The sequence below is a fragment of the Zootermopsis nevadensis genome, unplaced genomic scaffold, assembly GCF_977971745.1.
Source record: "Zootermopsis nevadensis isolate Lab colony 2312 unplaced genomic scaffold, Znev_1.0 Znev_ptg000013l, whole genome shotgun sequence".
NCBI classification, from domain to species: domain Eukaryota; kingdom Metazoa; phylum Arthropoda; class Insecta; order Blattodea; family Termopsidae; genus Zootermopsis; species Zootermopsis nevadensis.
This window is the reverse complement of record NW_028259145.1, coordinates 14,723,139-14,749,073: the sequence shown is the minus strand read 5'-3', so window position 1 is coordinate 14,749,073 and position 25,935 is coordinate 14,723,139. Positions and strand designations below refer to the sequence as shown.

Genomic DNA, 25,935 nt, shown 5'->3' with positions numbered 1-25,935 from the left:
ACTTAGCTTTGCAATACGGAAGCTGTTTTTCTGTTTACTTTGCCTAGTGAATTAGTGGTGGCATGTCGTATGACGGCAGAGAATCCTTCATATTGAATGTCGTTGTAGTGAGCACAAACGATCTCAAAACTAAAAAAGAAACACAAATAAATAAAAATGTATGTGGCACTTAACAGTGCCCGCACTTCTTCATTTGATCTCCATCGCGATGTGTAAAAAAATGTTTTTTCCACATCCTACTGTAACATGGTCTCTCTTAAATCCAAATATTTTGCTCAACACTTTGTTTTCAAAAATCCTCAATCTATGATATTAGCTCAGAGTTTTACACTCATACAGAAGAATACGTAGCAATTAATATATGCTTTATTATTTTTGTTATTACTGAAAAATGCACTTAAAAGTTCAGTTCAGTAATAAACTCTACGTGCAATGTAAAGACAGCCAATATTGTTGGCAAAAGATACAGCAGGTATTAATTACTGTGATGATTGTAAATTTAAATGGATACGTAACCCCTATTTACGGCTATATGAAAAAAAAGAGAATTCGTAACAAAAGGTCGAATTCGGTCCTCAGGTCAGTTGCTCTGCCGGTTTTTTACAGAGTAAAAGAAGTGCCGTTATTTTATGGGCCGTCATATTAGCTTAAAAAATAATGTCCCTATTCTTTGACAAAATATTCTGCTACCAGTATTTCAAGAACTAGAAGGGCAATTTATTACTTACACGCAATAAAAGAAGCTTCCCTACAGGTTCGAAGCCTAGTTTCTAGATTGTCAGTGTAAAGAATCTGACATCGTTGTAAGAATATAAACTTAACGCGTTCAAAGAAAAGTATTCTTCCTTGCATGCTCCACGAGTCTTGTTCCGTGATAATGAAAACTGTTCAAACCATCTAATTCGCGTGCTCTTCCTAAATCTCGTTTTTATCGACGACTGGAGTTTAAAAATCGGCAGGAAAATTTAGTAAGTTCAATAAAAGATATTGGCGGAAGAAACGGCTAGAACATTTGAAGAGAATGTCAGAACAACGAATACAGAAATATAACCATGTAGACCTAATTAAGATTTAGAAGAGAAATGGAAATACCAAACAGGCGTACCACTACAAAATATGAGAATGTATGAAAACATGTAACTAGAACTGTTAAAAATAATAATTACAAAACGAATCTCTAGGCCGTTCTATCAATATGAACCGAAATATTGAGGACGCAAGCATCGTCCCACAGAAAGAAAACGAACTATTCAACAGAGCAAAAAAAGTAATCTATGATGATGTTGATAATGATAATGGACTTTAGTGTTCACGAAACGTATTATGGAGCAAAATTTTAGGTAGTGTCAGTTGGGAGAAACGGAAAATGGCATTTTTAGTATTCAAATAAATTAATGTATTATACATTTAACGAACAGGAATTGCATTCGACGTTTCTTCTTCCTAATATTCTCGTAAAAATCTGTTTTCCTTCAACTTCTTCATGAGGTCGAATGATCAATGTCTGCATTACGCACGCACACACAATTTCCGCAGCTGGATGCTCGGGTGCCCACCTCTTAGTATGATCTGACGTTTCTTCAGTTCCGTGACTGGCACGAAGACAGTCTTCCTGATTCTGTTTGCTGTAAGGGAGATAACAGCTTTCTAGCGTGCTAATCCCTGTGTCTCATAGCATCAACGCAGAAGTACGCAAATGGCTCTCTGCTGGGTTGTAGTGCCTTGAAGTATATACTTCTGTGGAAGATTTCAAGTTCTCGCGGCGGCTAGTTTGAAGATGGCTGTCTTCTGGGCGAATCAGACATCGGTTAACCTCTGCCAGACTGCAAGCCACTACAACCCGGAAGACAGTCATCTTTATACTCAACGCTGTGAGAAACTAAAATCCAAAGCAACAGGATCTATTTTGAATGAATATTTCTGCATGATTATATTTCGGAAACAAACAATAGGAACAAATCAAAACTTCATTCACGAATTAAGAAATAAATTACGAGCAGGCTAAGTTCTCGAAGAGTTGCTAAAATGTAGTTCATAATCGTTTGTATTCCTGACTGTTAATTAGAAACGTAAAACATGTTCCTTTCTTTCTTAGTCTAGGTAATTCATTCATTTATTCATTTATTTAAAGTATTAGACATTTTTGTAGGACTCCTAGTACGAGTGATCAGCCTCTCGCAAGGCCTCTACCTGCACACAGGACAGCTCATTTGACTCAGGATACAGAGGTTTTGTTAATGGTACACTAATGAAGGACAGGGTTTCATAAAAGACGGCGGTGACTATAAGCTTTTCAATACTAAACGAACTCAATGGAGTACAAAGTGTACAAATTTATTAAAAATATATCTTAAACACTCGCAGAAAAATGATACATATTTCCCCAAGTACGATTTCAAGTTTCATTCAGCTATCTGAGGTGCTCCGCTCAGAAACGATCCAGTTCCTATAATCCAGACAACGACTGATAGAGTCAGAAAGAACCGACCGTTTCCTGCTGGCGATAACTCTCCCCGCCGTGCTTTGCCGTTAACATCACTCACTTCTCTGCCTGTGGTTCAAGCCGCCCTGTCCTTCGTATGAAGAAGTGAAGGACAGCCTTCAGTGAGTGTGGTGGAGAGGTTGAAAGGACTATCGACTTGTTTTGTAGTTCTTGGTCAATGCTTCATTCCGATTTTTATCTTGCGTGTTTACACACACCAGCAGCACTTCTTGCATTTCATGCTGGGAGGGGGGGGGGGGATAAAACATATTTGCCTATCTGAAGCTACGTTGGATTGCACAGATTAACCAAGTAACTCTGTGAAGTAGATTTCTTCTTGAGATGTTTGTAGTCGCTCATTTACTTAAGAAATTCCCCGCCATGTTCCCAGAGATTCATTACCGTGATTACAGGAGCTCGCCAGTGGTCTTTATCCTGAGCCAGATAAATCAATTGGATTGTATGGTTACACAAACTAATTATAGGCTTAATGCTGGCACGAAAGCTATATTTTTTAATCAGTTGTTATATGCATTTTTTGAGTTCATGAGCAGCTGAAGTAGTAAACACGCCTACCCCATCGAATGTCGGAATATGATATTACTTGTTCCATTCCGCAGGATTCTTCTTGAGATGCCAATAATACCATAAATGGTGAACGAATTAACCCACATGTTATGGGACATGAAACACAGTATTAGTAACCACTAGAAAACACCATTGGAACATATCTTTACCCAGTCAAGTCCAATCCACAACTTCACACACTATTTATTTAAGATTCATTTTAATGTTATCGTGCCACATACGCATGTCTCCAAAATGGTCCATGCCTTCAGTTTTTCTCACTGTAATTTCATATTTAGACCTTGGCAACTTGCTGCTAGTATGGCTAAGAAGAAAAACTACGAGATAAAAACTGAAGGTTAAATTATTATTAGTAAAATTAATGCAACGTGTAGACTGTACCATTATAACGTACTGTTAATTTATGACTCTGTTTATCTTTTAATTCTTATAATGAAAATTAATATATAGGTATTCTTGCTAACAGTGAAGAATTGGAAAAAAATTAGAGTACATCAGCTTACTGTTTATACTCATGTTCATTTTTGGTAGAAAAGACATATACCACAAAGAAAAGCACAGAAGCTCCATTAAACACTATTACAGACGTTGGTCTAAAAATAAATTCAGAGAAAACCTATCGTGTATACCTTACGAAAAAAATTAAAAAATAAATTTAGGCTCCTAAATAAGAATAACAGTAACGAATTTAAATTATATCAACGAAGAAGCGAATAAGAGACTGCATTTACTTGAATCTAAAAACATTAGGAAACAAACTAAATGCTCTTCATGTAGACGTGTCCTAGAACAGCGCGCTGAGAACATCACTTTGGCCTGTGAGAGAAGGCGTTTATTAGAACCATAGTATAGCTATGCCTTTTTTGAGTTCTCACAGGTTGAAAATTATTAATTCAGGATAAACTTATATCAATCTCATTCCAGATTCCGGGTGAAATAATTTTATTTGAGTTTAGTAACAGTGATTCCATTTAGAGGAACCCATCTTGTGAAACCAACGGCCATTAAACAATACAAGAAATTTCCCATCTTGTTTGGAACTGAAAGGTTCATTATCGCATTTTCAATAGCCCAGACGAGTCCAGAATGAAGATGCCTCCCTTCTGGGTTGTTGCACCGTGTAGTCTGGTAGAAGTTTACCAACGTTTCAGAGATATTTGCCGCCTGCGTCATCAGGGCGACGGAGGCAGTAAGTACCTCTGAAACGTCGATTAACTTCTACCAGACTACAAGAAGCTAGAACCCAGAAGACAAACATCCTCATCAACCTGAATGCTAATAACTTTCCAAGTCTTACCAGCTGGCTACATCTTAAGTGCAGAGTTACGCGGACATGTTATATTCATCATACAGCAGACAAATCGAACACACTTTGCTGGTGACGTCCAAAAGCTACGGTGCAGAGCAGAAGTGCTTCAAGTTTTTCGAATCTAGGTTAATGTTCCACTAATGTCCCCTCTCTTGGGCAGTCGGCGTACGTTCCCCTCCACACCTCCCACCAGTTACCTGCCTACTACTACGTCTACCATAATACCAAATCTGGGAGTTAGTTACCACAAGAGTAATCATCCGATCCATGGAAGGCCCAAAGGTCCCTCCACAAAATATTTCCCCACCACTACTCCTAAAAGGATTTTTCTTAAGTTGCGCTTAGAAGCCTCTGTTCTAAGGATAAGATACCAAGGGTGGTTGTGGACTGTTGCTTTACGTGCATTACCACCACCACCTTTACAAAGCTTTCTTTTCCACCTCCTACTGAAGAGATGGTGGTGGCAGTTGAGGAGAGGGAGGAAGCTTAGCTCAAGACACCAATATTCTTAGTGTGATGTCGAGGATTTAGTTGTGTGATTGACCCACTAGCGGGCAACAGGGGGCAGTGCCCGCATCTTCGCTGTAGACTGCATTGTGCACCGGATGTAAAGGAGTGCTCCGTTCGGTCGAACTTTTGTGAGGCATAGTGGATATCTGTGAGGTTACCATCCCTGCTCTACATGAAGGCATCTGATAAAACATTTAAATAATTTCGTGTTTTTTAACATTTAAATGACAGAGTGAAGTGGACATTATTTTTCGTCGTCAGTGGACAGTGGATTACTTGTTCTTCCCGGATACTATAATATAAAATTCTTTTATGTCACAATCTGAATACTGGAACAAAAAAATAGCTAGATGACATTTGCCTTAGCCCCATATCTCATATGTGTGATGAACTATAGCAAATTCCATGGAAGAACAGAATAATTTAAGTGACTTTCAAGCTTTAAAAAGCACTAATTTGAGTGAATAGTGCCAATCACTGAAGGAAGTTTTAAAGTGGGATTTCTGTCCAACTTGGATGTAGTAACTGCAGAGATGAACTGTGGTGAAACTCTTTACAAACTGAAAGGAATTTAAATGTGTCACCGGATGTTATCGTTCTACGGAAACTCAGGACCTAAACTGCTTTGGTGTCCAATGAATCGCATAACAAGGCAACACAAGCAGCGAGACGGAAGGACCACGTTACGAACGGCTTGATGAATCAACGTCCTTGGTTCAGGCTATTTTGTTGATCTTCATAGTACCTGGTAACAAATATAGGTGCAGCTCCCGAAGTCCACATATAAAAACAACTCTTCACATAAACAAAAACAAGAAAAAGCCTATTGTAGCCATGTTAAATATGCTGAATGCGAGTGTCGTTTTGTGTGATCAACTCTGCCTGAAGGTCAACTACGGGCCCGTTATTTGCTATATCAGATATTCTATTTTAAAGAATAATAATAAAAAGTGTTATTAGGACTTGACATCTTTAAGGAAGCTGCTCGAGTCTTTGGAATTTCCCGTACGGTGCTAGTGTGGTGACGATTCTGACGCACAGAAGATTTGTTTGACGGTTCGCCCACGTCTGCAGTGTTAACTGGTGTTTCAACAGGATCCAAAACCAAATTCAAAGGATTAACTGAAGAAAACGGCTTCCCTCAGAATATCAAGTACCGTGAGTTATTTAGAAAAGCAATCCCCCAAAAAATAGGATCAAAGAAAGAAGTCAATTTCCACCTTTTCCTGAAATACTGTCATGGCTAATACAAACTTCCTTCCCAAACCAAATTCGATTCCTATTCATGACACTGCACTTACTTATTTGTAAAATATATCTTCAATATTTTCGGACGCGAAAAGCCTAAAAAACTTCAATTATGGGAGGGACGTTGAAGCGTACAGGTGCTACCAGTCGTCTGCAGTGGCAACCAGGTAAATAAATAAGAAATACTTTACTCCCAGTACGTGTTTTGTATGTGTCATGTCCTGATATGCAAACTGCGCCGTGTTTATCATAAACAAACAATTTCCAGAAAACACTTCCGCAAAATTTTGAGGTAATTGACGTCTACAACTGTAACTCAGAAGCGTTGAAAATACTGTACTTGAATAAATGCTTATATATAACAATACATTATATTGTTGCATAATAAAATACAATTAACAAAATAAGATGTACACAAACATGTAATCAATTTTACAGGAGTCAGTATTATAAGCTTCTATAACATTTAAACGCCAAAACTGTACCACTGTAGGCCTTTGAATGACTCGCGTGTAATAAAAGTCAGTGTTTCATAATAGCAAAACTTCAACAAACAAGTACATACAAATATATGTAGGCCTATCTTATATAACAGAAGATTAAGACTTATATTATAAATTGAAAGAGATCTTCTCAACAGATAAAAAGCAAATTTATTGTTTATTCCTATTATATGTAAATTAAAATCGAAATCAAAAAAACAATTCCTAAGTAATATAATAACTTTTTCTGTCAACTTCGAATGTTTAGACCTTTAACGTTCACATACAAAACACGTATAAGAAAAAAGAAGTATCAAAAGCGTGGTCGGACTTCACCTTTCCTGTCCATTCAATCATTTATTCTAATTTAATTCCAGATTTTGTCTTCAAAAACTTTACGCTGTTTTGGAGACTTCTTATGCTTATACAGAAACAATTTTGAAACAATTTTGTTAAAACATTTCTGATGGCTAATTCAACCCATTCCCCACTTTTGTGTCATTAACCACACCACAACCTTGTTCGGAAAAGTCAGTATGTTGAATAGGATATGGGCTGGACGACCGGAGTTCGATTCCCGGAAAGCAGACAATGACAATGTCCAGACTGGCTCTGTGATCCACCCAGCCTCCTGTCCAATGAGTATCAGGATCTATCCCGGTGATAAAGCGACCGGAGCGCAAAGCTAAGCACTCATCCTCAGTGAGGTGTCGGAGATAAGAACGCGTGTGTGGCGGGGTGTTTAGTAAGGCTTAACTTTGCCCTACCCGCGTCCTGTCGCGTTATTATGAATTAACTATTGCCAAAGAAAGAAACTGACAGATTTACGTGAATTTATGAGCTGGGATCTCTTTAAATGAGTGGATAAGAAGCGCAAATCACATAGTCGTATCCCTTCGACCTACTGCCACTTTACAAGTGCATAATTCGTCTCTAAGTAAGCGAATTTTATCCTTATTCTCCTCTTTTACTTTCCTGGGACAACACAATCTTTTGTACAAAATTCTGTATTTATTTTAAGCATCTAATTTTATCCAATTAACACTATGTAATTAACATACAATATCCTATTATTGCATGCATTGAAGTAGATATGTATATAATTTGTGTTTAACTTCGGTTATTTCATAATGTCATTCAGGTTAACATATACACCTACTAAACCTACTGTACTAAAATTATATGCACTGCCCACTAACTGCGTACTTATTACGCAGTATCACACATATATAATGAACTCGTACGTTGTGTCAATAATAGGTCTATGTTAGATTAATCTTCTAAGCGCTTCTTTAATAAATTTCGTAAACGATGTAAAATAACTTGGTACTTGATCTCTTAACTGGCAAGAAAAGTTAATACGCTGCAACAAACATACATTGGATTATTTTTATTCATTTTTAAATCCAGGTTCTAGAACTAAACAATGTGACATCACAAATAATTTGTACATTTTATCGTCGTGGCACCTAATGGCGAAGATACTACTAAGCTCATACATTACTCCATGCATTGTAGCCCTACCTTACATTGTATCCCATAACAACCACCAAGAGGAGAGGATGATTAAGCGGGAGAGAAGTATAATCATATATATACAAAATATCAGTATATTATATTATTTCTCCTTCTGCATATTAATCTCTGAGAACACATCTGGTATCAACATGCAGAGAACTGCATTGCACACAGTAGAGTGAATTTCTACTTACAAAATTCTTATAATCATAGCAAAAGATTATTTGATTGAATCCTGTCTTAATAAACAAGATGCTATACTCACGTCACCGTAGTTTGCAGTTCACCTGGCTTATGCTCCAAGTGACACCTGAAACAAAGAGAATACATTATCCAGCGTGTTCAAACTCATTTGTCTGTCCTTATAAATGTTTGCAATTAGGATGTTATGCATCTCTTAATAACTCTACACGAGAAGTAATCGGTTTCAAAATGCTAGGGTAAATAGGACTTAGGTGTGAATATAACAGCTTTCTTCAATCCTGTGGCTAGGACGCAAAGTTTGTGTTATGTTTTACTTCCTGGTTTATGTACAATTTGTTGGTATGTTGCTTGGTACAAGGCTTATTTTCGTGTTTCTAAATTACAAATTTTACAGAGTCAATAATAATACGAAAACATGCCCCCGTATACCTTATATAAATCTACGCAAAGAGTAAAATAAATAAATAAATAATATATCTAGCCCTCTTTACGAACCTGCTGTATTATACAGGCTGTTTGGTGCCTATATTTTTGGTATTTGTAAACCAACACATTTTAATTTTTAGAAAATATAAATTCTAAAGTATAAGAACATATGCCTAAGTGTAATTACTGCAAGCTTTTATAAATTTTGTTTGTCGCAGAAGAAATTACGATTACAAAAGAACGAACTCGTCTCTGTCGTGTTTCAGGACACTGCTTAGAGCACCATAGTATATTTAAGAGCACTTCGGTGCGGTTCACAAGCAGACTTTGCCTCAGATGATTCCTATTGCTCAGCACAGGCTTAGCCTATTTATCTTATTATTTCGTCGCCTTAATATTTGTAGTATCTAAGGTTCTCACAGCGGTGAGTATGAGCATTTCTGTCTTCTGGGTTGTTGCGCCGTGTTGTATGGTAGATGTTTGCCAACGTGACGAGTGCCAGGGTGACGAGTGTTTCATCGCCCTGATGCCATCTTCGACTTAATATTTCTTTACATGGCTCATAAACCTGAAGAGACCTCTAGAGAAATGTAGAAATTTTTAAAACTGATCTTAAATAAATAGAAAGTGCGAGTGTGAAATGGATTAGAATAGTTCAGGATAAGTTCTTGTGGCTGTCCCTGTAAACACAGTAGTTAAAACTTCGAGCTTTATGCAATGCAAGAACTCCTTGACCTGCTGAACAACTGTCAGCTTTCAAGAAGTGCTCTGCTCAATGGAGTTAGTAGCATCAAATTATATGCCTTGAAAACTTTCTGAATTTTTTCAAGTTCAGTAATAACTGAAGACCCAGTTTTGAAAGCGCTGCGTACACTTGACGACTACACTTGATTGGTGCGCCACTCTTGCTGGCGTTGAGTACCGCTAGAGTACATATGTAGGCCAGCAAGGCAGTCAGGCAGGCAGCTAGCCCTATAGTACGTGGCAACAATCTGACTGACTAGCTTCACATTTTCTGCAAGAAGTACGCGGATAATATCAACATGGTCTCAAGGTAACAAAATGCGAGAGAATGACTGAATTAATCGGAATTATCCGCTGATACACGCTAATTTGTTAAACTAATTTCTTCATTTCAAACTTACCGACTAAACGTTTGCATTTTTCATGTCACTCATGCGTGATTCATGCTCCGTCCATATTATCCTCCACGATTTTATCTTCCTAAAAGTATTAGCAGTACAGCTTAAATTGTGAAGATCTCTGAAAGGAACAAGTCCAAAGGAAGACGTTAAGTCTTTGATGTGGGATGTGGAGTTCTGAAGATACAAACTGAACTAGCGAGAGAAGAGATTTTACTTTTCGCTACCGCATCCATGCGGGATCTGGGGGCATCCAGCCTCTTATGCAAAGGAACCCAGAGGTTCTTCTCCAGAGGCAAATCGACTGAAGTGCGAGGCTCAGCACTCGCCTCGCTCTATTGATCGATGTCTAGAATGCATAGAGCTTTACCTGGAAGTCCCTTGTTTACAGCATAGTTCTCAGGCACAGGGGTGACTTAATCTTTACATTTACCCCATGACAAATTAGGTACATACAAAGATATGCTGGAAAGTAACGCCTATTAATGTTCTGTCCTTAGCGAAAACAGATATTAGGCCTATACCATTATAAAAACGATAGCTTTTCTTCTGCAGTCCATAGACTTTGGACCTCATCCTGATAGATTTATGAGTCCGCCACGATAGAAATATGCGTCTAGTTGACGGAATCGCATCTTCACCGCTCTTTACTATAGCGTCTGACAAGAACTGATGTTTTTTCGAGAGACGGAGCCAAGTACGGTCTGCATGTTGGCTGGTCGAAAACAACAAAACTAGGGCAATAAATTTATGCAGTAGTTCATGGGCTCGCTTGAGGCCTCCCACTACCATGCTGGAGGAAACATACGGCTTATCCTGTTTCGAGGCAATATCCCAATATTATCGTGAATATACCGGGGGCACCTAAATAAGAATCTGAGCTAAATGTTATCCCAACCGCAGACCCAAACCTGGTACCTCCAGAATACAAATCAGAAACGTTACCCTCTGATCTAATCTCTCCGTTTCGTTCTCAGCTATCTTAACAGAAGCACAAACTTTCTTCTTAACAATACAACCGAGTACAGTTACGATTACGTGCTGGGGACGTGTGTCTCGAATCACGTTCATACAGCAGTCACTTCTGGAACCCAGAGTTTTGCGAGCCACGCTAGCTTGCGAGCAGTGGACTGGGAACCTGTCCTACTTAATGCGACCTACAGAGCATTACCGGATGATGTTCGGAAGCCTGGGAAGAGAAAAGAATGATTATCATTGAACAGCTGACAGCACAGTCATTCGGCAATGGTCTATTGTAGCCAGCCGCGAACAACGCCAAACAAGACAGAAGACTCACAAAGTTCACAGAGTAATTAGAGAACTTTATATTAAACAGATTACTATAAAGGCTAATAAGACGCTGAACAATTAGAGATAACACTTCTCACCAGCCTCGTGATCCTTGATTTGATCACACTAACAGTTTTTGAAGTGTAAAAATTATAAAGATTCCCATTAGATCATTTTAAATAGGCTACATATACGTTTATAATAAACTATAAACCAAGTTCCACATAGCTGTTTTGGCGGTATAGGCCTTGATATAATTTTAATTTCACTAGTAAAAATACTCTGTTAACTTGTCAGCGCTTTCCTTGAGCTTAAAATTAATTAGTAAATACAAAAAAAAATTGTATTGCTTAAAAACTGATGCAACCCGGTTAATCCAACAACCCTGAAAGTGACTGGACTCGTAGAACTGCCTTCACTCAGCAGACGCAAGGCATAAATGGCATTATAACAAAGACCGATAAATGTTTCCTCAATCGTACAGATAGGGTATACTGTGGTTTCAAAGAAGGGGAGAATAAAAATAAATAAAATAAAACAGAAAGGAAGAAAGAACAGACATAGAAAACGATAGATAGAGAGTAAAAAGGGGTACTGATTTATCATTAACACTTAAAGGATTTAGAACTGATAACCTATTGCTTACTACAGGCTGACTAAACAACAGATGTGCTTAGCGTTATGCCTTTCGATGTTTGCTGATCACACACATCGTCCGGCATATTCCTATCAAACCATGAGCCGATCGAAGTGACTTACCTGGGTTTCCTATTTTTCTCTCTCTCGTAACCTATTTTAAACCAGTTACTTTTACCTTCGTCTTTCAAATTTTGCTGCTGATACAGCGTCTTAAAATAATCCCACAGCTACTGCAATATCACTAAACAGCTTACATAGTACGTATTATGCATATCGCACTCAGTTGTTATTTATTTCTGCCGAGTGATCTTACGTCGTATAAAAGATTTACACGTTCGATGTATTTAGATATTCTTGTGTTCAGTTGCAGCCTTAAAAGCAAATATTTGGTGCATAACATACAGTTTGCCAAAATAATATTGCACCTGGCGCTAGGAACAAGAATGCCAAATAACTATGGCAAAATCTGCGACAATAGGAAAGATGCCTTTTTTTGTAAATTTAATACAACACTATCTGTCCTACCTCCGTTGATCACTGTGTGTCCAGGACAAAGAATCGTAAAAAACTTTCCATTTAAATTATGTAGAACTTCATTCCACACGCGAGTTGTAAAACTTAGGATTATATATATGTAAGCCACAGAACTAATAACTAACTCAACTAAATCAATTGTTAATGGCAGAAAAGTTGTCGATATGATTTCTATTAGTATTAGACATTCGTATGAGTTGCCGACAGTGAGTGACAGCTGCTTGCCATAAACTATTATTTATTACATGTTCAGAATTCTGACAAAGTTGCTTCTTACGCAGTGTTTCAAACGTGTTGTTAAATGGAGCACAATCCGTTTTTATAAATCTGAACTGAGACAATCTACACAATCTGAACTGCGTGTTCATATTTTATGATATAATTTTACTAGCAGCGTTCATCTCCTGTGCACGTACAACGAAGAACAGTTATTAATGTAGTTCAAGTGTCTTATGACTGATCGCTCAAACACAAGAATCGTGGGTTCAGATCATGCTTGGGTCACGGACGTAGGCTGCTTTCGTGTTTTCCTGTTGTATTGTCATGTTTTATGGCGAAACGTTGTCCGATCACCCGTCCAATCAGACCTGCTAATTGTCTAAAAAGGATTAATAATTTCAGAATAAGCTCTGAAACGGAACAGGGTAGAGGGTCTAATCCGTGATATCTAAAGAAAAAGAAGTGGTTATTTATGGCATCTTGTACATACCATACGCCCAGGACAAAGCCTGTAGGAAATCAGTTTCATGCAAGGTGAATGAGGAAAGGCGTTCGTAATTTCTGCACTAAACATAAAATGTTGTCCCGAACAGTTTTAAAACCTTAGACTTGTATTCTGGAGGTTAGCCTTTTTGCTCAATTTTACTTCGCTGAGGTTTTTCGTAAACCCACAGTCTCTCCGGAAAAGATGCAAGGGCAGTATCATCAAGTAAGCAACGACCGATAATTCAAAGTACATTATCATTTCATTATTCACGGCCATCTTTCAATCACACCTAACACTATAAACATTCACAGTTAAAACAGCATTGTGAAATAAACTAAGAATCTGTCACACGGACGTTGTTACAAGAAGCGAAACCATACCCAACGCCATATTATAATTTCAAATTAATTTCGGTTTGTATGTATATCAGTGAATTTAAATGTTGGGCGGCTAGACACGGCACATTAGTTATCAAGTCAAAAAATGTGGAACACCAAAATGTAAGAACTAACGATTTGTGTGTTAAGTGTGGTGACTGGGAACATGAGTTAAAATGATTAGTGAACATTACAGGAAACCTCGAGAAGAAGGAAACATGCTACAGTGCAAATTCCACGTGTAATTTAAGATACAGGATTATTCTTATCTGAGCCTGCGGGCAGGGATGCTTATTCTTTATCTGCTACGTGAACATTGACATTTGATAGACAAAAGATCGGTGTACCTTGGCAGCCACGTATTGTGATGATGTATGGAAAAGTTATTTCGTACAAATGTCAGACTTGCCCAGAGTGTTCGGTCAAATTAATTCTGACAAGCGCCCTTTGTCGCCATAACACTACGCATCCTTATGAAGCAGACGGAGGGGGCGACCTCTTGATATGGAGGATACCTTCGAATATATTTACAGCCGATAAGGGTTGATATTGCATCATAGGGCGGGCTAACAACTCATTGTGGATAAGCCAGCATGTTATAAAATTTTGCTCATGAACTCGGATTTCAAAGGATCTTGTGAACACGGCAATGGACTTTCCGGTTTTATAAACGGCCGAGAGAATTCTTTTCTAGCTGAATGACTCTCACCTTCTCAAAACTCACTCTGCTCCATGGAGTTAGTTATTTAATGCTGTTTAATAAACAGCGTGTATGGTAAATTGTAAACAAGTAACGCATTACAGCTTTTAGTCCTGTCCGTAGAATTCATTAAATTGTATCTGCAAGTTATCGACACAAATACGCAGTGAGTGCAACACTGCAAGCCTGACACGAAAACCAAAATTATATGTCTATTGTATTCCTAAGTTGCTCTAGAGTTACCGGAGTTCCGGCCCCCACCACATGGCAACAAGGTGCATGGACTACTTACTGCCAATGAGCAGAGGGGAGGTGTGTGCCTTCCTGTTTCTTCCATCCGCTGTTATTTACATGCAACGGAACAGAATCTGAATAAAACCAGTCACGTCCCGTTGTCTACCCCGTGTCGTCACGCAACCAGAACAACCGGCTAACCTTTCGGCCGGTATCTTTCATACAACGTTTCTGCTCATTTTAATGATTAAGTGAAGAGTTTACGTACTGCAATTACATAAAATACACGGACTAAGCTTTTAAGTTGCTGTTTTAAGATCTCATGATTGACATTTTGCACTTACAAATATGCCAATTTGATACTAAAATAATGGAAATGATGCATGCGGACAATAAGGCCACCTATCTAGTGCCCAGAATAAGAATGCGTGAAGATATACGTCCACTTCAATATACATTGTCATAGAACGGTATTTAGTTAAATACGAGGAACAATTTAGTCTTATTTGTAGATGGTAAGATGTAAGGATTTGCAATAAAGTTGTTTAAACGCAATAAATATAAACACAGAAAATAATTTTGCATCATGCCATGACGACGTATAGAGGAGTGTGGAGATTAATATATATATATATACACATGCATATACTCCCATCTCGTCTTCCTTGATTTAAACATCTTAACAAGCAGCTCCTCATTATAAAATCTTCTCCAGCCTCCTGCAACCTAATCCCTTTCTGGACCAAATAATCTCCTTAACACCCCGTTCTCACACGTTTTTAATGTCTCCTTCCCTTAACGTGAGAGACCAAGTTTCACATCCGAAAAAAGAACACTCAAATTAATAGGTACATTATGGAAACTTAAAATGACTTATTTTAAAAATGAACTTAACCTGGATGGCCACTTTAGGTAAATGAACAACAAAATAAAAATTAAATTTAGAATATAAAACTTAAAAGTAACCTAGTATGAAATTTAATTATACAAACAAGAAATGTTAGATTTTACATATAACGTAGCACCACCAATTCATACTGTATTACGTACTACATTGTGGGCCGAACTGAAATTAATAATACCTACACTTTACCAAGAGCCTCCAGGTACAAAATACCTGGTAAGAACACAAATTTGATTCGAGGCCATCTACATATACATATTCATAAATTTCAATTATAGTCTGTAAAAGACACAAGAACAGAACTTCGTTTACATTATAACAGAAATGCGATAATTCTTCTGATTCCTCCTGCAATAACAATGCCATTATGCCAATTTTAGCAGTCACCTGACATTCAAACTGGTGGACAAAAAGTAATGTTGCTCACGAAAACGCCTCTAGAACTACTTTGTTTGCGTCCGACGGGAACGCGGTCCACTGGTGAGGAAGTGGAAAAACAATGGAACAGGAAAACATTGTCGCCACGAACCTGTTGTAGATAAAACTGACTTATCTACCTAGAGCAGGGCTGTGGTCTGAATAATAGATGGACCCCAGCGTTGAGCTACAAATGAAACAGATTTATTTCGAATTCACGTGTACATTTCGAATGGCTGACAATAATAGATGTATTGCTTCGTATTTCAGCAGCAAGAGTACTCAGGTTACACAGCCCTTTTACGCAAACATCATCTAAATAAGCAGCCAGAATTTTGCGCAATTTTAACATAATCATTTAGAACACAGTTCAACATGATAAATAGTAGCAGTAGCTCAGCCAGCGAAGAAATTTCTGTCTTTTATGGAAATCAATGATCATGCTTCGAACCGGTGATACGGAATGCGCGCTGGTTCGGGTCTCGGGGGAGAAGAAATTTTCTCATGAGCTTTCGACCAGTGTATGGGACCGGTGCCAACCCAGCATCGTGAGGAAATTTGGGAGCTACAATGGGTAGCGTAATCCAGTCATGGAAACCAGCAATGGCTGGGGATTCGTCGTGCTGACCACACGTCACCTATATCTGGTTGGATGATTGTTCACCTCTGCTTAGGCATGTGAACGTGAGGCCAGCAACCATCTAGTCGGCTTTGGTTCTCAGAGGGCTGTTACGCCACGGATTATTATTATTAAACTCAATGCTCATTAGGGTTTTCACAAAATTCCTACCACTCTATTTCTTGTAACTTATTCTGAAAAAAAATTGCACATGCCCTTCATATATGTCACAAGAAATACACATGACGTACACTCAGCTTTAATTCTTCATAATATATGTTCTCACGGAAGTAGGTTGAAGGCGATATGAAACATGTATGTATGTATGTCTTCGCAGAATTTCATGTGGTAGGTCGCCTGTACATCAAGTGACAAGCACTATTTCGATAGCAAGCTGCACTGTCACTGTTTTTGATAACCACGTTTAAAACGATTTGCGAGAAAGTTGATAATGGGGGCAACAAAGCAAACTTGCGTTCACGCAAAATTTTCAAGAGTAAGCCTTAAATTTGATTAACCCTCAGATACAACATATATTTTACGGCATGCACATGATGTATGTGATGGTCAGTAAAACTGAATTCTTGGTGGTAGAAACGGAATGCACTTGAAGCTTCAAAATTAAACTCAGGGAATTCTTCTTACTACCCAGTCAGAACCTTTTACATTGTCTCTTACCTGCACACCTAAAGATTAATATACGTGTGTATATATATTTATATATACATATATATACATGAATAATTTAAGCTGTAATTTTAAGCCTGCATAAATATAAAGCTATGACCAAAAGGCAAGGGAGGAACACAGATAGAAGGTGTCTGACAGAAAAGTGCTTACAGGAACAGTTGAACACGAGACAGAAAGAAACTAAAGGACGATGAGGTATTTTCAAATTTGTACACTTTACCGAATATTATTGGAATTGTCTGTTCAAGGGAGATGAAATAGATGAAATTGGCGAGGCATATAACATACATTGAAACATGATAAATGTATGGACAATTTTAATTGGAAACCCTGAAAGGAAGATACCAGTGAGAAGACGTGTGTGTGTATAGGGGGATAATATTAAAAAATATTCTTAAGGAAGAAGTACGTGAAGATTTGGACTGGAATCGATTGGCTCATGTGAAGATTCACTTGCGGTAGAATATTCTGAAATTTTTCATGTTATCCATTTAAGTTTTCATATTTTGGTCATGGAGCAAATTACCACAGCTGTGCCAATGAGTTTGTATCTGAACTCGAGACCAGTGAAACTCCATCCTGACTAACATAAATCGTCACACCACTGACACGGTTATACGAACAAGGACCACTGACACAGTGCAGTGACTGCAAACCGAGAAGCAGCTGAAATCTTCCTCTGACTTCGCAGCGGAACTATTCAAACAGAATTCGTGGATTGCCAAGTACCAAGAATTGCTTTAATAAGCAATTCCCTTCATTGCAAGTGTCTTATTCAGGCCAGTCCTTTTCGAGCTGTAACGACCCACCTTACAATAGTGTCCTGTCTTACTTGATACTTTATTTGTTTTGGACTTACACATCATCTGGTATTAAAAGTCTTAAAACAAATCGCAAAATCTTAAAAATCATTGCGTTTTGTAGAATGAATCTTCCTTCGCCTTTATGTGAAAAAGGGGGAACCACCTATTTTGCTGGATCTGGTAAACCGAGCTATTCCCGTTCTGTGAACAGATCAGGATAGTATGGAAAATAAGGTTTGGAATGCATATTCTATTTAGGTGACTGACACTTATGAACACGATAATGAGCCTTCGAGTTTTACAGAAGTCGGGAATTTGTTGACTAGCTGAGCGTACTAGACGACAGAATAAACTTGTTTCACTGCTTAAAACATTCCACTTATAGGAAAAACAATTATATTTTTCATATTTTAAGACAGACCCGAGAAAAGAGGAAACTCGTGTCTTGTACATCTGCATAATATGAGATTTGCACATAAGTCCAAATTTGAGTGCAATGCTGTCCAGAATTTCATTTGTGAATACGATATTAACTTCCTTATCAAAGGTATTCAGAACAGCTATTAACAATCAGAATGCCAAATTGCAAATAACGCACGTAATTACTGAAAAAAATAAATCAGCGCATACATTTCGCAGTCCTCTATCATGTGTTAAGTATGAGTTTAAATTATTCCGTCATTGTTTTAATTGTTTATTAAGTTTATTAAACAATTAAGTCAAAGTTTATTAAAGATATGAGACATAAGCGACAAGAATTTTCATTGTTTCAGTAGGGTTTACGTTAAGAGATTTTCTGCAGAATAACGGTTATTTTGGCTACTATAAGATAAACACTGACGAACGAAACATGAGGCTAATGTTACTAGCCTTCCCGGGACTAAGTTCTACGACGTCCTGGGTTTGTGCTTCTGTCGGTACCAGTTCTGATGTCTCACTGGCATGCGGTTTTGACGACATACCGTTCAGCTGTCCGCGTATCAACCCAGTTTCTTAACGTGGCTTAGTTCGTCCGAGGCATGAATGTTCCTCTTCTTAAGCATTTTCTTTCCGGAAAGAAAGCGCAGTCTGAACAATAAAATAGCAATAAAACAGCGTTTTTTAAATGGCTGCCTTAGTTCTACAAGAGATAATTTGAACCGGAGGTGTCACAACTTGTTAAAACGGGAGATACCAAATGAAATAACTTCCGGCAAACTCATGAGTCGTATCGAGGATCCACAGATCGAATCCCACGGCGGATACCGGCAATGAGACTTCTTTTGTTTTAAGTTACACAGTTCTGTGAAGGAATGCTATGACTTTTGGTTGTTTAAAGAAAACTCAGAGCCATTATGTTAACATTATACTGAATAGCTAATGGAAATTGATTTTATAACGCAATAATCTGATGTGATTCAACAATCGCAAATACTATGCACAAAATTCAATACGTAAACTTCTTGATATGAAAGCCTGAAAAAGCACATCGTCCTGATGATGGAGGCAGTATGACCTCCGAAACGTTGGTAAACATCTACCATACTACACGGCGCAACAACTCAGAAGACAGAAATCTTCAACTATATCCATCTTTTCACATTACGATTTTGGCCTGTATTTTGGTGACAAAACACGATTATGTACTAAAATTTACCTATGTGTATCTCTAAATCAATCTCCTTATTAGCTTATAATAAAGTTTCTGGGTTTTCTATGATAATTGTTGTTCCGTATAATAAATTCACGTCACAAAATTCACTCAGTACGCTCTACGGGCCACAGACTGGCATAAAGTATCTTACATCCTCGTGGTACGAAAGCCGCCACCAGTTTACTGCTGGAAGAACAGGTTTTCTGAAAGTAAAAGAATCCGGAACTTGGAACAACGGAGAATAAATTGATGTTGCTAAGAAACACGTCACTCATTGCTATACTCCAACTGTAGTCAACTTTAGATCAAACACTTGCACTTTTTCTGATATATTTACTGATCAGACAGACATGAGGACAGAGTCCAGAAGAAGGGGAACACGAGTGAAGAGAAACGCAACGGAATTCAGGAGTCCCTGGATCAATTCTTGATTTTGCCTCAGTGCGTTTCCTTAAGTATATGGCTACTAGAATGTAACGCCTGTCTCCAGGAGTTAAACCAGATTTACATTTCGTAATTTTTATATATATATATATATATATATATATATATATATATATATATCTCATATCTGGGTCGTCCTAAATTTTGCGGTATTATCGTGGCGAAAGTGGCCGGTGGTCCTAAGAAATTAGCAAGGAGTTCAAGTTAGGAACTTGGGAAACCGAAAAGTACTCTGTGATAAAATTTAAAGACGAAGATCTTCCATCTGCATAAACTGCATCAAAGGAGTTTATACTGACTAATAGTTTCTTCTTGACTACGAAGAGTAATGAAATTTTCCAAAGTGCCCTTCTATTTTATGATTAAACAAACATTTGTACGAACGGATAAATGGAACTTGAACTGATGAATAAGGACCTCAGAAAATAATGGTAGGTATGTGATATTTTATGAAATATTAATGTAATTGGTAGGCCTGCGTTCTTTTTAATTGTACCGCAATAAGACAGTTATTTTCAGCACCTTGATTGGCTTGGAGGTCAATCACAATCGTTTATTCACGAAGGTGCCCCTCCACATTTCGAAAGTCGATTCATCCAGGTTGGCGGAGTGTTAGAATGAGGTTAGTGGCATGCGCTCCGAGACCATCTTGTTTAAATCCGCCGACTTGTTTCTTGGGCTACGGCAAACTCAATAGCTCTTTTCCAATACCGAACTGAAGAAGTCCGTAAATAGGCCTACATCAACGGGGACATGCTAAGAAAAATGTAAAGAAAATCATCTTCATCTGAAAGCGCACCCAGAGATAAGTTGTGGACTTATTAAAAGGTAAACGTAAGCATAAGACAAATGTGTTTTGCTTGGCTCCAGCTTATTCGAGATCTTCGAGCAAACAATCCTTAACTGCCATAATTTTGGCCAATTAATTCGAGAAATATCTTGCTCATGGCCTAACATACAGGAGTAAGGGCATCATGATGATGATCGTGGTAGTGGTGATAGGGGTAACAATGGCGATCACTAATTATCGCATCACAGAGGAGAAAATGTTTCATCAGCTTTTATGAAAACGTGTTTTTGAGCAGAGAAAAGCAAAAAGGCCTAAAAGAGTATAATGCAAATCACTAACTCTTAGGCTATTTATCGGAAGGTTATAGCAGCATGTAATGGTATGGAATAATGATCATAAATAGTGAGCAGGCAAGGATTTTGAAGAAGCCGGTATGTCCTATTTTAAAATTCTACATTGCATTTAATTTTTGAAGGACTGATTAAAGTTACAAAGCGTATGGAATTTGAGGTTCTCATGGCGGTAAAGATGATATTGCTCTTCTGGCCTGTATCGCCGTGTGGACTTGCAGACAGATACTAATTTCGAGCAAACATAGTGACTCCATCCTCCGCCTTTCAGCCCTGAAGATGGAGACAGTATGTTTCTCAAAATGCTGGTATCTCTCTACAAGTTTACATGGCGTTATTAGGAAAGGCATGTCAGTAACGCCGTTAACATACAAGGAGTGTGTTAAATGATTACGTTAAATAATGTTTCTCACTGACTTAAAGACGATTAACACGTAGCCTGCCGTGAATTTGCAGCTGATGATGTCTGCAGGAAAGGACTACGGATGTGGCGACCCCATCGCCCGGTCTTCGGACTGCAGAAAGCCTCAGATCCTCCGAGTTGGAGGAACCGAGTGTACGGGGGTATAGCTAAGCCACTTTGTATCCGGAGTTTACAAATAAGGAGACCCTGTCCTCCAGGTTGGGGGTTGGGCGTGAAGCTAACAACCCCACACCTTAAAAAATTTGTTGTTACGGAAACTCGAGCGAAGCTTAGGAGCATACTGAAATGTCTACAACGACAAATGTAATATAAAGAGGAGGCCAAGACCCGATATGGGCTATTAGGGCCATTGGATTGTTGGATGTCTGCAGGAAAACCGAATAAAACCTCTGACCTGTATCAGAATTCTCCTATACTGTACATGGATGAATTCCATTACCCTTTCGAAAAACAATTCTGCCCTTGGGAAGACAGGCGATTCCAAAGAGACCCATTAGGTCCAGCAAGATACGATACCTGTCCTGACTCACGCTGTCTGTATTCTAAACCCGGTCACCCGCTCTCTTGTCACCAACATAACGCGTCCAAGAACGGTGTTCACAAAAACAGGCGGTCCGTTCCACTTGTACGACAGCGTTGTGACTATCGACAGGATCAGCTAAACACACAGGGGTATCCAAACATCTACTGTCTTCTTGTGGGATATGGCGTGATTGCCAACGTTCGAAGAATTCTGGCAAACGCCTCCATAATAGTGGTGATTGCTCCGGTCTATACATTAGTGCTAGTAGTGACCACAAAAACTCAAGGAATGTGAAACACATGTTTTACTATATAACAAAACGACATATTATAATAAAATTATTATTAATTGTGATAGTAATTTTCTTGTACTGTTGGTTTTAGTGTTTGGCTGTTGTAAAGTACATGAATAAATGAACCGAATAGTTGTTATTAAAATACCTTAGCACTGTCGCGAGATTTGGGAGGTAATAATATTGGATGTGGATTCGCCACTGCTCTATTACCATGAAGATGAAGGCAATAATTTCATTGAAAATTCATATCTCACAATCGAAATCTTTCTTGTCGCCAGGCTACTTGCCTATTAACTAGCCGAGTGTCAGAAGCACCAAACTGTAGATGCTCTCACCAAACGTCCTGTAAATATTCTCTCTGCTACACAGCGACTAGCTACGGGCTGGACGACCGGGGTTCGATTCCCGACAGGGGCAGAGGATTTTTCTTCTAGCCGCTGCGTCCAGACATGGCATGTAGGTCGCTTGAGGGGAACGGCTTTACTTTAAACTTTGCAATCATTTATGACAGTACGGGACATTTCTATTAATTTAAGGGAAATGAGTGTTTAGGAGTTTCAATAGGATGCTAAGTCTGTGAGACAAAACGTTCTTAGAGCGGCGAAGGTGTCTATGTTGATCTGACTAGTAACACAGTGAGGACTTGTAAGTAGAAACCAACGTTCCATAGGAACATACTGTCTTCACCTTTAATCATGGAGCTGAAGACAGTATGCTCCTAACAAACGGTTTCGACAAGTCCACACAGCGTTACTACCAGAAGACCAACATTGACAATATGCGTATGTATTTAATCAAACAAATTAAAAGGAATGTAAATAAGCATACTAGTATCTTTCAATATTATAGTAAAAGAAACCGAATATTTAAATCACAGTATCTAAGATAGCTTTTTGATAAGATCCTGAACAAGTTCACCCATCTCCAATCCTTACAACTTATATATATGAAATATCCAACTTTATATTATCCTCCCACATCCTTCGCGGTCTACCAAGTTTATGTGTTATGAAATAATTCCGACCAAAATTCTGCATGTAGTTCTTGTCTCCTCCGTTCTAACGACATATCTAACCAATTTAGCTTCTACCATATTCACAATACTAGGTAAACAGTATATTCAATCGCAGCCTATAAGGCTTCTTTGTAAATTGTACGTATTACACTGTAGCTTCCGGACATAAGACTCGGTCAGAAGCGTACGGTAAATACAGTTCCAGAAATGTTTCCGTTGAAAGGTAATACGTCCGTCTGTCTGCACGCTTGAACATATTTTGGCGTAAAGTTAGACCTCAGCCCCCAAAATATATTCTAAGTTGGAGACAATAAAGTTGATTAACTACCTGTACATGCCATGAAGTAAGTAGCACTTGAGTTACTTTTCAACCCACACCCATTATCGTCATTCGACAGCGCCGCAATCACGCGGCCTGACAACCAGTGGACCAAGGAACTATTTCTTACGGTCGTATTACGAAACCTTTTCAAGTAAAACAGTGAAAAAGAAAAATACTGGTAGGGCCGACTGTTCCGTCACGTCCGATTGCCTTTCAAGGGTAGAAAAAATAAACCAGCTCTCCATTTTTACAATTCTGAGCTGTGTTGATTTCAACGAAGACAGAGAAATGTGTACAGACTTTTAAAGCCTTTTCCAAGATTTTAAAGCGTGACATTCACGTAAATAGTTTACCGAAATTACTTATCATATTATTGCAGGACCTTTTAACACTTTCCATGCTATGAACGAGGTATCTCGCTTAAAAGCACTTGCATTTTGGTCTGAATTTATTTGATGTTTAAGAATAAAACGTCTCCTGCTCTCTGTTTAACAGTTAAAGCCAATTCTTAAAAATAGAAATTATGTATTACCATTAAGACGTTGTAACTGAAGACGGTTCTTAAAGAGAAGTTCGAAGTGTGAGGGTGTTGTGCTACGCACATACCTACTGTCTTATTTAAAACTCGTGGCACATCAGCAAAGCCTATTTTCCAACAAACGTGTCTCCTCTAGCATGATTTTTGAAAAGGATGACCACCACTGGACCAAACGATTGAGCCAAACACCTTGATAAAAATCGTGGCCAGGCAAACAACAATCAGACCCTGAAGGAGGAATCTTACTAAGGATTTATTATATAGTTCATTAGTTATTTTGTAACATTATATTACCCTGTTTCTTTTAAGAACAATTTTAATGTTATTTTTCCACGCTTGTTCGCAACCCTATGGAGAGCATACATTAAGATTGTAAAGAAAAGTGAATGAAACCATAATCTTTTACAGTCACAGTAATACGCAGATAGTTGTCATGTAGTAGTTTAGTTCTTACACATTTATAACCAAACTACGTGATTTATAGTTTTGATAAAGCCAAGAAATACATTTGCAGAGGATTATTCAGATCTTCCATACTAACACGGCCTATTTCTAAAAGTATGTTCTTTTTAAAATGACGTCGAGCTTCTTCTAAACTTCAGATGCTGTTAAATCAGTCCATTTATTGAAATGATTCTTGGCTCAATTATTCTTCTCAGAACTTTTCGAAAACATTTATTATTTCAACAATAACGCTGTCCATTTCGTGATGTTTTGGAGTGTGATGTCTACAGACTAATTATTTGTTCGGTAATATATTCCTAACAACGTTCTGTTATTATTACTAAAATCGTTGTTTTATCAGAATTATATTGTGCTTTAAAAAACAAATACAGTAAACGGATTCGGAATTTGTGGCCATTGTGCGCAGTGTAATATAATTTGAAACATACCGTTTCTTGTATTTGTATAATTTATGGTCCCTACATTTTCTGGAGTATATGAGATTATAAACACTGCAGGGCGTAAATGGGAATGACCCACGAGAATTCAGGTTAAACTCAAAAAGATACGAACGTTATCGTTCTGACTGCGTGCTTCGACCTAAGAAAACTCGTTGTTTACACCAATTCGCGAACAGTATAACCATTTCTCATAACACACAAACAGAAAGACAGTGACGTTGAGTAGTGACGATGTGGTTAATGTTATTTGGTTTCATTTTGCCTGAAGGCTCAGACGACGTCGACCAACTGTTCAATGGCGTCGATCGAAAATTCTCTAGCGTATTTTTAAGCATGTTATGATGTTTGCTTCGAAAGAGCGAATAAACTCATGAAAAGCAAACAGAATAACTTGTTCTTCAACCTGTTTATGGTGTTATCCTTTAGGTGTTCGAATGGCAGGTGCTGAGAACGTCTTATCAGATTGATAAATTATGCATCGCAGTAACTCATCTTGGGCTGACGCATCTAAACATTCTTTACTTAAAACGCCCTTCCAACAACTGACGTTGAGTAATAACTCAGAAAAACGGCCTGTTTCAGAACTACTGATGTCGGTATTCAGTGAAATACATAATAAAGATTAAGGTCTTCCACTTACCAGTCCGTGCATTCAAATCCTGCTCATGTAGTCTGGATCTGCAAGTTTATAAAGTAATGACAGGATTCTCAAAGAACTTTATATTAAGATTTCTGTCTTCTGGGTTGTCGCCCTGATGACGGAGGCAGTATGACCTCTGAAACGTTGGTAAACATCGAGCAGACTACACAGCGCAACAACCCAGAAGACAGAAATCTTCATACTCACCACTGTGAAAACCTCAAATAATATACT

The 25,935-nt window shown here is 38.2% G+C and overlaps 2 protein-coding genes across 2 annotated transcripts in view; one reads left to right on the top strand and one right to left on the bottom strand.

Moving 5' to 3' along the window:
- Positions 1 to 25,935, bottom strand: part of LOC110836865 (uncharacterized) — a 153,054-nt gene that overhangs the window by 69,708 nt on the left and 57,411 nt on the right. Inside the window, exon 3 of the mRNA XM_022078533.2 lies at positions 8,403 to 8,447. The gene's annotated coding sequence lies outside the window, so the exon portion shown is untranslated. The remainder of the gene's footprint in view (positions 1 to 8,402; positions 8,448 to 25,935) is intronic.
- The window catches only part of ich (zinc finger protein ichor), a 32,792-nt gene continuing 11,699 nt past the window's right edge, over positions 4,843 to 25,935 (top strand). The window contains exon 1 of the mRNA XM_022078536.2: positions 4,843 to 6,047. The gene's annotated coding sequence lies outside the window, so the exon portion shown is untranslated. The remainder of the gene's footprint in view (positions 6,048 to 25,935) is intronic.